The 11,929-nt window shown below is 40.1% G+C and overlaps 1 non-coding gene across 1 annotated transcript; it reads left to right on the top strand.

Moving 5' to 3' along the window:
• The first annotated feature begins 1,676 nt into the window (after positions 1-1,676).
• On the top strand, positions 1,677-1,783 carry LOC112508255. The gene has a single exon (XR_003068638.1). It is a non-coding gene; the product is annotated as a small nucleolar RNA R71 (small nucleolar RNA).
• The last annotated feature ends 10,146 nt before the right edge of the window (positions 1,784-11,929 follow it).

Here is an 11,929-nt window from a genome sequence, read left to right as displayed (position 1 = left end):
TTTGGCATTACATAAATTAACTTTATCAGCTACCCGTCGAAACAAGGTTCTCTGAACTATATTTTGGAACTAAGCCAGATGACTTCTAATCAACATGACTAGATCCTAATAAAATATAATTCTAAATATAGAAACCCCTTTAAAGGTGCTAACCTGATGCTCCAAAAATGACGGATGTCACATAAACATAGATAAGGGCCTAAGATTGATGGTAGCACCTAAATCACACATGGCTTTACCAACATGTTTCTAACCTATTGAACAAGGAATTGCGAAACTTCTAGGGTCTTTAAGCTTAGGGAGAAGTTTGTTTGAAACGGGGGCACTACATCCTTCAGTAAGGGCCACAGTCTCATATTTAGTCAATTTCTTTTTTATTTTACTCAAGATATCCTTCAGAAATTTGGCATAGCTGGCATAGTCTCAATTGCCTCCACTAATGGAATATTGATGTGTAATTGTTTAAATATATCCAAGAACTTTTTGAACTAAACTTCCTCCTTCTGGTTTCTTAACCTCTGAGGATAAGGAACATAAGCTGTAACTGGGCTAATCACTAGTTTCTTAGGATTTTGGATAGTAGGCATGGTAGGTGCACTATCTGCTAGTTTGGATTATGGTGTATCAACATGGTCTTTGGGTGGTGGACCTCTGACAACACTCTCAGGACCTGGATTTGTGATTGTTGGTTCTGTTTCACTCGAGAAAAAAATGGCAAATCAGATCTTCTTGGTATGGGTGTAGATCTTTGGTTTTCTACAGTTTTAGAAACAACAGGAAGGGTTGCTACAGCAACAGGTGGTATTGTTGTAGCAATTGGTTCTGTTTCTTCAGTGGCTTTTTCTGGAATTTCTACTTGATCTTTTCCACTCCTTAAGGTTACAATTTTCACATGCTCTTTGGTCAGTATCATAGGGTTCTCAATATCACTGGGTAAAGTTCCAACAGGCATGTTCCTCAACTCTAGTGCTATTTGGCCAATCTGTGTTTCCAAAGTCCTAATGTTAGCATTTTGGTGATTCATAGCTTAGTTGGCCTGATTTATAAAACCTTTTAACAAAGCTTCCAAAGAATTGAATGAATCACATTGCTGGTTTGGCTTGTTTTGAAAATGAGACTGATGCTGAAAATGTGCAGGTTGATTTTGAGAAACATTTGATTGAAAACCTTGCCATTGCTCTTTTACAACTGGTGGGTTCAAACATAGACTGTTCCAAAAGAAATTAGGATGGTTTTTCCAATTGGAGTTGTAGGTGTTTGAAAATTAGGCAAGTTTGTTGTGCACAAAGTTCACAAATACAGAGTTAAGGCTGTATTGGTCAAAAGTATGACCTTCACCACAATACACACATTGGACAGGCAAGGATTCAGAAACAGCTACAGTGGCAACAATATTAGCAGCATGGACAACTAACTTTTTCAACAAGATAGTCATGGAAATTAGTTGTGCAGTAAGAGTAGTATAAAGATCTATTTCATGAATGCTTGTTGTCTTTCTGGGTGTTATTGCTCTTGGATCTGCCAGTGACCATTGTTGTTAGAAATTTTCTCCAAAATATTACAACCATCAATATAGGTACTGGAAGTAAAGGCTCCACCTACGGTAGCATCTAGCATTTGTTTAGCAGTGGTATCAAGAGCATTGTAAAATGTTTCTAGCTAAATGCAGTAGGGTATTGCCATGATGTGGGCATTTCCTTAGTAATTCCTTGTACCTTTCCCAAGCATTAGGAACTACTTCATCATCTATTTGTCTAAAGTGAAAATTTTCATTTCTGAACTTGGTACTCCTGGTTGGGGGGAATATTTTTTAAAGAACTTTTCAGTCATCTCATTTCATGTGGTGACTAAGTATGGTTGCAAAGAAGTGTACCACACTTTGGATTTGTCTCTTAATGAAAAAGGAAATAACTTCAACCTTAAGGCTTCATCAAAAAATTCCATTAAGATGGAATGAGTCAGTGACTTCCATAAAAGATCTAAGATGCAAATAAGGATCCTTAGATGGTAATCCTACATATTGACCATTTGTTTGTAACATGTAAAACATGATGGGCTTAAATTCAAAGTGGTCACCATCAATAGTGGGCCTACGTATTACAAGATGTAATTAATTTAACATTGGAATAGTGTAGTCCATAATGCCACTAGTCCTTGAATTTGCAAGCCTAATTGTTAGACCCCATAAGTCTTATGTATGGAAGTAATGAAGACAAACAAGTGATGAAGAACTAGAAGGCTGATGGAAGACTTCATGGAAAAATGGCTAAGTCTGAAGAACAACCAGAGGGTCGATGAACTGACCAGAGATGTGATGAAAAGTGCATCTTCATAACCCCTCCGGGTACCAACACTTGGAGTTTTCCTCACTAGTTCAACCACAGGCATGTGATGCAGATATGAAGATAAGGTTGAAATAACGACCCATGGAAGACAGCTGGAGATGACCAATCAATAGCTGGATTCTACAAAGTTTATCTTTTTTAGTGATTATCGATGTTTAGATAAGCTTTATGTGTTCTTAGAAGATTAGCTAAATAATCTCATTAGATAGTTATCTTCTTAGCCAGATTACTAGTACAAATAGGTGGTTAGGCCTATTGTAATCTTTGACTATTTTACGTTTTTCACAATCATTGAAATAAAGTGAAACCTTTGACCCTCAAGTATATTCTTTGAATGTTCATCAATTGTTCTTGAGTGTTCATCATTTTATTCATCCAAACACTATAATTAGGTTATTCTTAACTTAATCATTAGTGTTATTGAGAGATCTGGGATCAACAATTGGTATCAGAGCAAACTGATTGTTTTTCCAATCAAAACGATCATTAAAATCTCTCAATTCGCATTTTTCATTCATAAAAATTCATAAAATATCTTCTCTAAAACGTAAAGTTTTCTCTTCCAAATCTTAAATGGCCAACTGGAATTCCGCTTACAGTGTTGGTTCCCTCACTAAACCTCCAACTCTTCAAAGAGAAGAGTATCCACAAAGGAGGATACGGATGGTAAACTTTCTGGAAGGGATGGACAGAAATATTCTGCGATTTGTGATGGAGGGTCCCTACGTTCCACCGAATCTTGTTCCAAGTGTCCCAGGAACAAACACCACAGCAGAAATTCCTGCCTATTACATGCCCAAGGATGAAAAGAATTGGGATGAAGATGATATAGAGCGTGTAGAGACTGACAAGAAGGCCAAAAGACTAATCATCATGGCCATTCCCAATGAAATCTTCCAATCCCTTGATGCATGTTCCACAGCAAAGAAACTATGGGATGAGCTGGCAAGCCAATTAGAAGGAGGAGCAAAAATGAAGAAGAATCGTAGAGCCCAATGTCGCAACGAATATACCAACTTCAAGGCTCTTCCTGATGAACCGATTCAGAAGACATACGATCGTTTCAACATATTGATCAATCAACGTTGTCAAAACGATATCTGTAGAATGAAGGAAGAAAATAATGTTTTGCTCCTTAAAAGTCTCGGCGATTAATGGACACAGCTGTCGATGTCCCTTCAAGCAAATCAGGACTTAGACGTCTGGTCACTTCACGACGTATATGGAACGCTTGATGCACAAGATAACAATATCATGAAGAAGAAAGTGTCCATTGGTGGACCCCTTGCTCTTGCTGCTAAAGAAAATGATGTTTCAAGGACCTCCACCAGAGACCACAAGAAGAAAGGAAAGAAAGCATTGGTAGCAGAATCAGAATCTGAGGACGAGACATTCGAATCAGATGATGATATCAAAGCCTTTGTTAAATCTCTGGCCTTTATCACAAAACAGTTCCAGAGGAAGTTCATCAAAAGGCCCTATGAACGAAGAGAATTCAAAAGGGAGAAGTACCAGCCATCCTATGAAAAGAAGCCATCAAAATTCTATCAGAGGGAAGACAGAAGAGATGGAAGAGAAGAGAGAGAAGATATAAGAGAAGATAGAAGAGAGGAGAAGAAAGAAGACAGAGACGGAAGGAAAAATGACCTTCGCAGCTTTAGGTGCGGAAAAATCGATCATTTTTCCGAAGAGTGCAGAGGACGACTGGTAAAGGATGTTGATTACTACAAGAATTAATATAAATACAATCCAAGAGATTGAAGCCTGATGGCCGAAAAAGAAAATTGGGTGTCTGATTCTTCATCGGATGAAGAAGATAAAGCATTCATCTGTCTGATGGCCACGTCCAATGCAGAATCCGCCTCTGACTCTGATGATCAGGTATGTGAGTCTTCTTTCGATGAAACCAATTCTGCTCCATCTGAGCTAGAGTTAAGGTTAATAAAACTTTCAGAGGACTTCTTGAAACTAAAAGAAAATTTAAATTTCTAAAAATCTAAAAGACTAAAAGCAGAAAAAGAAGTCAGTTTCTACAAAAGAGAGATTGATCTTCTAACCGAAGAAAAAGCCGAACTCGTCAAGGAAAAGACTCGCATCGCCACTCTTAAGAAATCAGAGGAAGAAAAACTTCTGGAATTAAACAAGTGAATAACCAAAGACTTAGAAAAGAAAGCTAAGGCCTTAAAAAATCTGATGCAGAGAGACTTAACTCAGTAACTCTCAAAGATTTCTTTCAAAAAGAAAGGGAGGTTCTTCACCAGAAGCTTCAAACCAATGAACTTCTGATGAAGAAATACAGGGATGTCCAAAATGTGTACGAAAAGTTAAACGGTCAAACGGACACTCAAGGAATTGGATTCAGTGAATTGGACTCCTTCATCGAAACAAAGAAATCCACCCTTGAATCCACTTTCAAACTTGGATGCATTCAAAAACCTGACTTTTTCCCGAAACCTAAAGCAAATTTTAAAAGAGTTAAAGTCGATGAAAAACTGTCGTTTTAAGACAATATTTTGAAAACGTGGTGTACAAGAGCAGTACATGTAAGAATTCTGAGGAAAGGAACGACAACTCCAAATCAGAGACCGATGGAAACCCTATGGTTAAATCAGAGTCTATGGTTGTCAATTCCACTTCATCAGCAAGTACTATTGATGAAAAGGAGAATCTTAGTAAGGAACCATCAGCTGATGAATTGATGAAGCATCCAAGTAAGATTGGAAGTTCTTCTAAGACAGAAACGATGGAACCCCCAACAGATCACTTCTGAAACATCAACCTCTGAACCCACACCTCCCACAAACATCCATGACAATTTTGATTTCGAGAAATCAGCGAAAGACTTTCTTGATTCTGAATCCGAAGAAGAGATAGTCTGTGAATCACCAAAGATCATTGAGGATAAGAAGGCTCAAAACTTCAAACCCTCAATAAAATCTGATGTTCCACCATCGATGAAATCTTCAGACAAAGGAAAGGAAAAATTAAGCAATATCAAACTTGCTAGGACAGGATTTTCATCCCCTACATTTATTTCTTCATTTTTATCGAATAAAAAGAACGTTAGACATTCATATCCAAAGAATCATAATTGTCAATGTTTCGCCCTTTTACAAAACCTGAGGAACCACATGTTGACACATCGCTGCATATTCTCCAAACACGTCTATCGCTATAAAGTTAAAACCAATGAAAACGTGAAAAAGGCCAAGTCTAAGGGCAAGAGAAATGCAAACAAACCCAAGCCTGCAAAGGCTAAGGGTGATGAAAAGAGAGAGGTATCTCCGACTAACAAACGTGGACCCATTATGAAATGGGTACCTAAAACCCCTTAATTTGTCTTGCAGGACCAGCATGTGCAACTATGGTATATGGATTCAGGTTGCTCCAGGCACATGACTGGTGACAAAAGTCAGCTGTCCTCCTTCATCGAGAAAAATGGAGGCTCTGTGACCTTTGAAGACAACAACAAGGGTACCATCAAGGGATACGACACTCTCGTAAAAGGCAACATCTCCATCAGCAAAGTGGCTTATGTTGGAGGCTTGAAGCACAACTTACTAAGCATAAGCCAGTTCTGCGACAAGGGTCTTCAAGTCAAATTCCGCAAGGGTTTCTGCATCATAGAAACACAGCCCGGCCAAACCATCATCAAGGCAAAGAGAKAAGGAAATCTCTATCTTCTGGACTTTCAATCCTCTATGGGATAAGACACCCTCTGCCTTGTATCCCATAAGAGCGATGAAAATTGGCTATGGCGTCAAAAGTTCTCACATCTCAACTTTGATGTTCTAAAGAAGCTAGCCAAACAGAAGCTGGTCAAGGAGATTCGGACCTCAATTTCGAAAAAGACCATCTATGCTCAGCCTGCAAGATGGAAAGCTGAAACGGGCCTCTCATAAAACTAAGTCAGAAACCTCCTGCACCAAGCCTTTGTATATGATCCACATTGATTTATGTGGGCCCATATCTACCCAATGCCTCACTGGAAAGAAGTACATATTAGTACTAGTTGATGAATACTCCAGATACACCTAGGTTGAGTTTGTAAAGAAGAAATCAGATGTTCCTGACCTACTCATTGGGGTAACGAAAAGGCTCCAAGTCCTTCTACAACGAAAACTCATAAAAGTTAGAAGCAACAATGGAACTGAATTAAAAAATGCCAGAATCGATGAATACCTCTTCAGTGAAGGCATTTCACAAAACTTTTCAGCAGCCAGAACTCCACAATAGAATGGAGTGGTGGAGCGAAGGAACAGAACCCTCGTGGAAGCAACAAGGACCTTGCTTGCTTTATCGGAGTTCCCCATCACCTTCTGGGCTGAAGCTATTTCTACTGCTTGCTTCACCCATAATCGGTCCATCATTAACAAGAGGCACCAGAAGACACCCTATGAGCTCATCAATCAAAGAAGACCAAATGTCAAGTATTTCCATGTCTTTGGGTGCAAATGTTTTGTACTCAATGATAGGGAATATCTTGGCAAGTTCAACAAAAAGGCAGATGAAGGGAGCTTTCTGGGATATTCTCAAACCGCAAAGGCCTACAGAGTCTGTATTAAACGGACAAAGATTGTAATAGAAAACATCAATGTGTCCTTTGATGACTCCACACCAATGACTTCTGGACACAACAGTTCAGAACTCGCACTTCAACAGAGAGCCTCTGATTCATCACTTGGCAAACCTAATGAATCAGAGTTAGCTCAATTATTTGAAGACATCTTCGAAGAAGAAGTGATCTCTGGACATGCACCTACTGCAAAATTTACTTCCAGAACCGATGAAGAACATGAAGTCTTCAATGCTAAAAGCACAACTCTTACTGAAACTCATGTTACTTCACCTTCTACTTCTTCTGTGTCTTCAGATCAACAACAGGAATCAGAGTGTCACTCTGGAGATGATCTCTTCGAGGGGGAGCAAGCAGTTCCATCAGTCGATGAAAAACTGCATCCTATTGCTCCAGAACGCCAATCAAGCACCAAATGGACAAAAGATCATCCACATCACCAAATCATTGGTGATCCAATATCTGGTGTCAAGACAAGATCCGCAACAACCAATGAATGCCTCTTTGCCAACTTTCTGAGCATGATAGAACCAAAGAAATTTTTTGAAGCCCTACAAGACCCAAATTGGATAGACGTGATGCAAGAAGAGCTACTACAGTTTGATAGAAACAAAGTATGGTCCCTCATGCCTCTATCCAAAGGAAGATGGCCATAGGAACCAAATGGGTCTTTAGAAACAAGAAGGACGAAGACGGCATAGTAATAAGGAACAAGGCCAGGTTTGTTGTTAAGGGCTACTTTCAGGAAGGGATTGACTATGATGAGACATTTTCTCCCATCGCAAGACTTAAAGCCATCATGATATTCCTAGCCTATGCAGCACACAAAGGCTTTAAGGTCTATCAGATGGATGTCAAGTCTGCCTTCCTCAATGGTAAGCTTCAAGAAGAAGTATATGTACAGTACCCCCTGGGTTTGAAGATCCAAAAATAGTGTATGTCTACTTTCTAGACAATGTTGATCCCAGATCTCTCAATAACACTAATAACTAAGTTAAGAATAACCTAATTATATAGTTTGGATGAATAAAATGATGAACACTCAAGAACAATATATGAACATTCAAATAATATACTTGAGTGTCAAAGGATTCACTTTATTTCAATGATAGTGAAAAACGTAAAAGAGTGAAAGATTACAATAGGCCTAACCACATATTTATACTAGTAATCTAGCTAAGAAGATAACTATCTAGTGAGACTATTTAGCTAATCTTCTAAGAACGGATAAAGCTTATCTAAACATGGATAATCATCAATACAAGATAAACTTTATAGAATCTAGCTGTTGATTAGTCATCTCCAGCTGTCTTCCATGGGTCATTAGTTCAACCTTATCTTCATATCTTCATCGCTTGCCTCTGGTTGAACTAGTGAGGAAAACTCCAAGTGTTAGCACCCAGAGGGGTTATGAAGATGCACTTTCTATCGCATCTCTGGTCAGTTCATCGACCCTCTGGTTGTTCTTCAGACTTAGCCATTTTTCCTTGAAGTCTTCCATCGGCCTTCTGGTTCTTCATCACTTGTTTGTCTTCATTACTTCCACACATAAGACTTATGGGGTCTAACAATCTCCCCCTAAGTAATGAAAGAACAAACATGAACTATTCTAGAAACATTTAAAGTATAAACGAAGAACAGAGGCTGTTCTAAAGAAAAGCATCATTTGCCAAATTTTCATTCGAACAAAATGATGAATTCTTACAGTGATGAAATGAAAGATATTACAATACAAAGCATAAGTAAAACTACATTCATGGTCTCCCTTGTGATATTTCCCAAAAGAGCATTAACAGTCCTCTGTATTGAATGACTGTAGAGATCTCATGAATTAGTCTTTGTCCTTCTCCCATCGAAACATGAGAGATGCCTAGTTTGTCCATGATAGCCTTCGGGACTTGAAGGCTTCAATCAGCCTAAAGAAATTCTTCGTTCTAAACTCATTTTTGTATACTAGACCCATTTCTGGTTGAGTAAGTACAGAGGTAGATCTCTTCTCCTGCAGGCCAGGGAAGTCTTCATTGGGTGGAGTGCAGGAAAGTCTGTCGATTCCAAGATAAAAAACAATTTGAAAATCGCTCTTGGCTCTATGCTTCACCAGGGTCTCCATCGTCTGTACGATTGCTCTGTTTGCCATCCCAAATCGTATGCCCTGATCCTGTCGTTGAGTCGTGTATGCATAAAAGCTCAATCAAGTCAGATGAATTGAGATTGATCAAGTCATTTTCATTGAAGACGCTGACTTGACCATGGGCTCGTTCCACTATGTACTCGATGTACTTAATGGCTCTGTTGGTGTAGGTCCTCATCTTGATGTCCATGACCAACCTTATTCCATCTTTTGAAAAGATAGCCTGTGGTGGTTGGGTAGCCTGTCTAACAAACCTGTGGCGTAGGAGGTTCATAGATTCTGGTGAAAGCATGAGAGGATTAAGGGCTAAACCTTCATCGCGATCATGATATAAATACTGATGGATGTTTTCCATCATCACTAGCTCTCTTGGCGGCACCACTGGATGTCTCCTTAGCGACTCCATGTTGGCAATGATTTCATCAACAACCCCTTGAGGAGGATGCCTCGATGAAGAGGGAACCTCCGCTTGCACCTGGGTTGGTTGGGTTCAGGGTTGTGCTTGGGCTAAGGGTTTAGAGTGGGTTGGTGATGGAATAGTTTCTTGTTGGGTTGGCTCAGATTGAGGTAGTTCTGGTTCACTAGGCTCAGGATGGGTGGTTTTTGGTTCATGGGTTTTTGTTTGGGTGGTTTCTTGTTCATGGGTTGTGTTTGGGTTGGAGGTTGTTGTGGTGAGGAAGGTTGGATGATTGTGGGTTTTGGTTGTATGGGTAAGGTGGTAAAGGGTTCTATTGTGCGAGGTATTGGTGAAGGGGTTAATGGTAGGTTAGGAGTTGGTGATGGGGTGAAGGGTATGTTGGTTTCTGTTTGTGGGGTGGATTGTTATTCATCAGATGATGAACTTTGCTCTATGGGTTCTTGGGTGGTGGCGAAAGGAACATGTACATTGTGTACATCTTCAGATGGCTGAGCCTCTGGTTCCCTTGCTTGGGTTTCTTGGTTTGATGGAGGTGGTTGGTTTCGTGTTTAAGGTGAGGGTGGTGGTGCAGCGGACTCCATTGGATGTGAAGTGGTGGCCTGGTTCTCCCCCTCACGAGGACCAAGACCATGATCATCGAAGTCTGGATCCTCATGTCTTCGCCTTTTTAGGGTGCGGCTTGATGAGCAGGAGGCTCTGCTCCTATTTTTCTTCCATAGCCGGATGTGAGTTTGTTGCGCCTTTATTCCATGGATCGAAGAAGTGAGTTTGTTCAATCTTACTGTTGTAGGAGACTCTTCTTCAACGCGTTTGTAGGCTCAACAGACCTGGCCGCGAACTTTACACTTATCTTATTGAACGATGAGATAAGTGCCTTGGACAGAGCCCTTGGGTAGAGGCATGAGGGACCACACCTTGTTTTTCTCAAACTGGAGTAGTTCTTCTTGCATCACGTCTATCCAGTTTGGGTCTTGTAGGGCTTCAGAAATCTTCTTTGGTTCTATCATGCTAAGAAAGTTGGCGAAGAGGGATTCATTGGTTGTTGCGGATCTGGTATAGACAACGCATGTTGGATCACCAATGATTTGGTGATGTAAATGGTCTTTTGTCCACTTAGTGCTCGACTAGGGTTCTGGAGCAACAGGATGCAGTTCTTCATCGACCGATGGAACTGCTTGCTCCCCCTCGAAGAGATCATCTCTAGAGTGAGAGTCTGGTTCTTGTTCTTGATCTGAAGACACAGAAGAGGTAGACGGTGAAGTATTGGAAACTTCATGTTCTTCATCGGTTCTGGAAGTAGATTTTGCAGTAGATGCATGTCCAGAAACTACTTCTTCTTCGAAGATGTCTTCAAATAATTGAGCTAACTCTGATTCATTGGGTTTGCCAAGTTATGAATTAGAGGCTCTCTGTTGAAGTCCGAGTCATGAATTGTTGTATCTAGAAGTCATTGGTGTGGAGTCATCAAAGGACACATTGATGCTTTCTATGACAATATTTGTCCTTTTGATGTAGACTCTGTAGGCCTTTGCGGTTTGAGAATATCCCAGAAAGATCCTTTCATCAGCTTTCTTGTCGAACTTGCCAAGATATTCCCTATCATTAAGTACAAAGCATTTGTACCCACAGACATGGAAATACTTGACATTTGGTCTTCTTTGATTGATGAGCTCATAGGGTGTCTTCTAGTGCCTCTTGTTGATGATAGACCGATTCTAGGTGAAGCAGGCAGTAGAAATAGCTTCAGCCCAGATGGTGATTGGTAACTCCGATGAAGCAAGCATGGTTCTTGCTGCTTCCACGAGGGTTCTATTCCTTCGCTCCACCACTCCATTCTGTTGTGGAGTTCTGGCTGCTGAAAAGTTTTGGGAAATGCCTTCACTTATGAGGTATTCATCGATTCTTGCATTTTTGAATTCAGTTCCATTGTCTCTTCTAACTTTTATGAGTTTTCATTGTAGAATGACTTGGAGCCTTTTTATCATCCCAATGAGTAGGTCAGGAACATCTGATTTCTTCTTTACAAATTCAACCCAGGTGTATATGGAGTATTCATCAACCAGTACTAATACGTATTTCTTTCCAGAGAGTCTTTGTGTAGCTATGGGCCCACAGAGATCAATGTGGATCATGTCCAAGGGCTTGGTGAAGAAGGTTTCTGAATTAGTTTTGTGAGAGGCCTATTTCAGTTTTCCCATCTCACAGGCTGAACACAGGTGGTCTTTTTCGAAATTGAGGTCCGGTATCCCCTTGACCAACTTCTGTTTGGCTAGTTTCCTTAGAACATCAAAGTTGAGATGAGAGAACTTTTGATGCCATAGCCAATTTTCATCGCTCTTATGGGATACAAGGCAGAGGGTGTCTTGTCCCACAAAGGATTGAATGTCCAAAAGATAGAGATTTCCTTCTCTCTTTGCCTTGATGATGGTTTGGTCGGGTTGTGTTTCTATAATGCAGAA

The sequence above is a fragment of the Cynara cardunculus genome, assembly GCF_001531365.2.
Source record: "Cynara cardunculus var. scolymus isolate 2C chromosome LG 2, CcrdV1, whole genome shotgun sequence".
NCBI lineage: Eukaryota > Viridiplantae > Streptophyta > Magnoliopsida > Asterales > Asteraceae > Cynara > Cynara cardunculus.
Note: the sequence above shows the minus strand (reverse complement) of the source record. Positions and strands in the feature narration are given on the sequence as shown.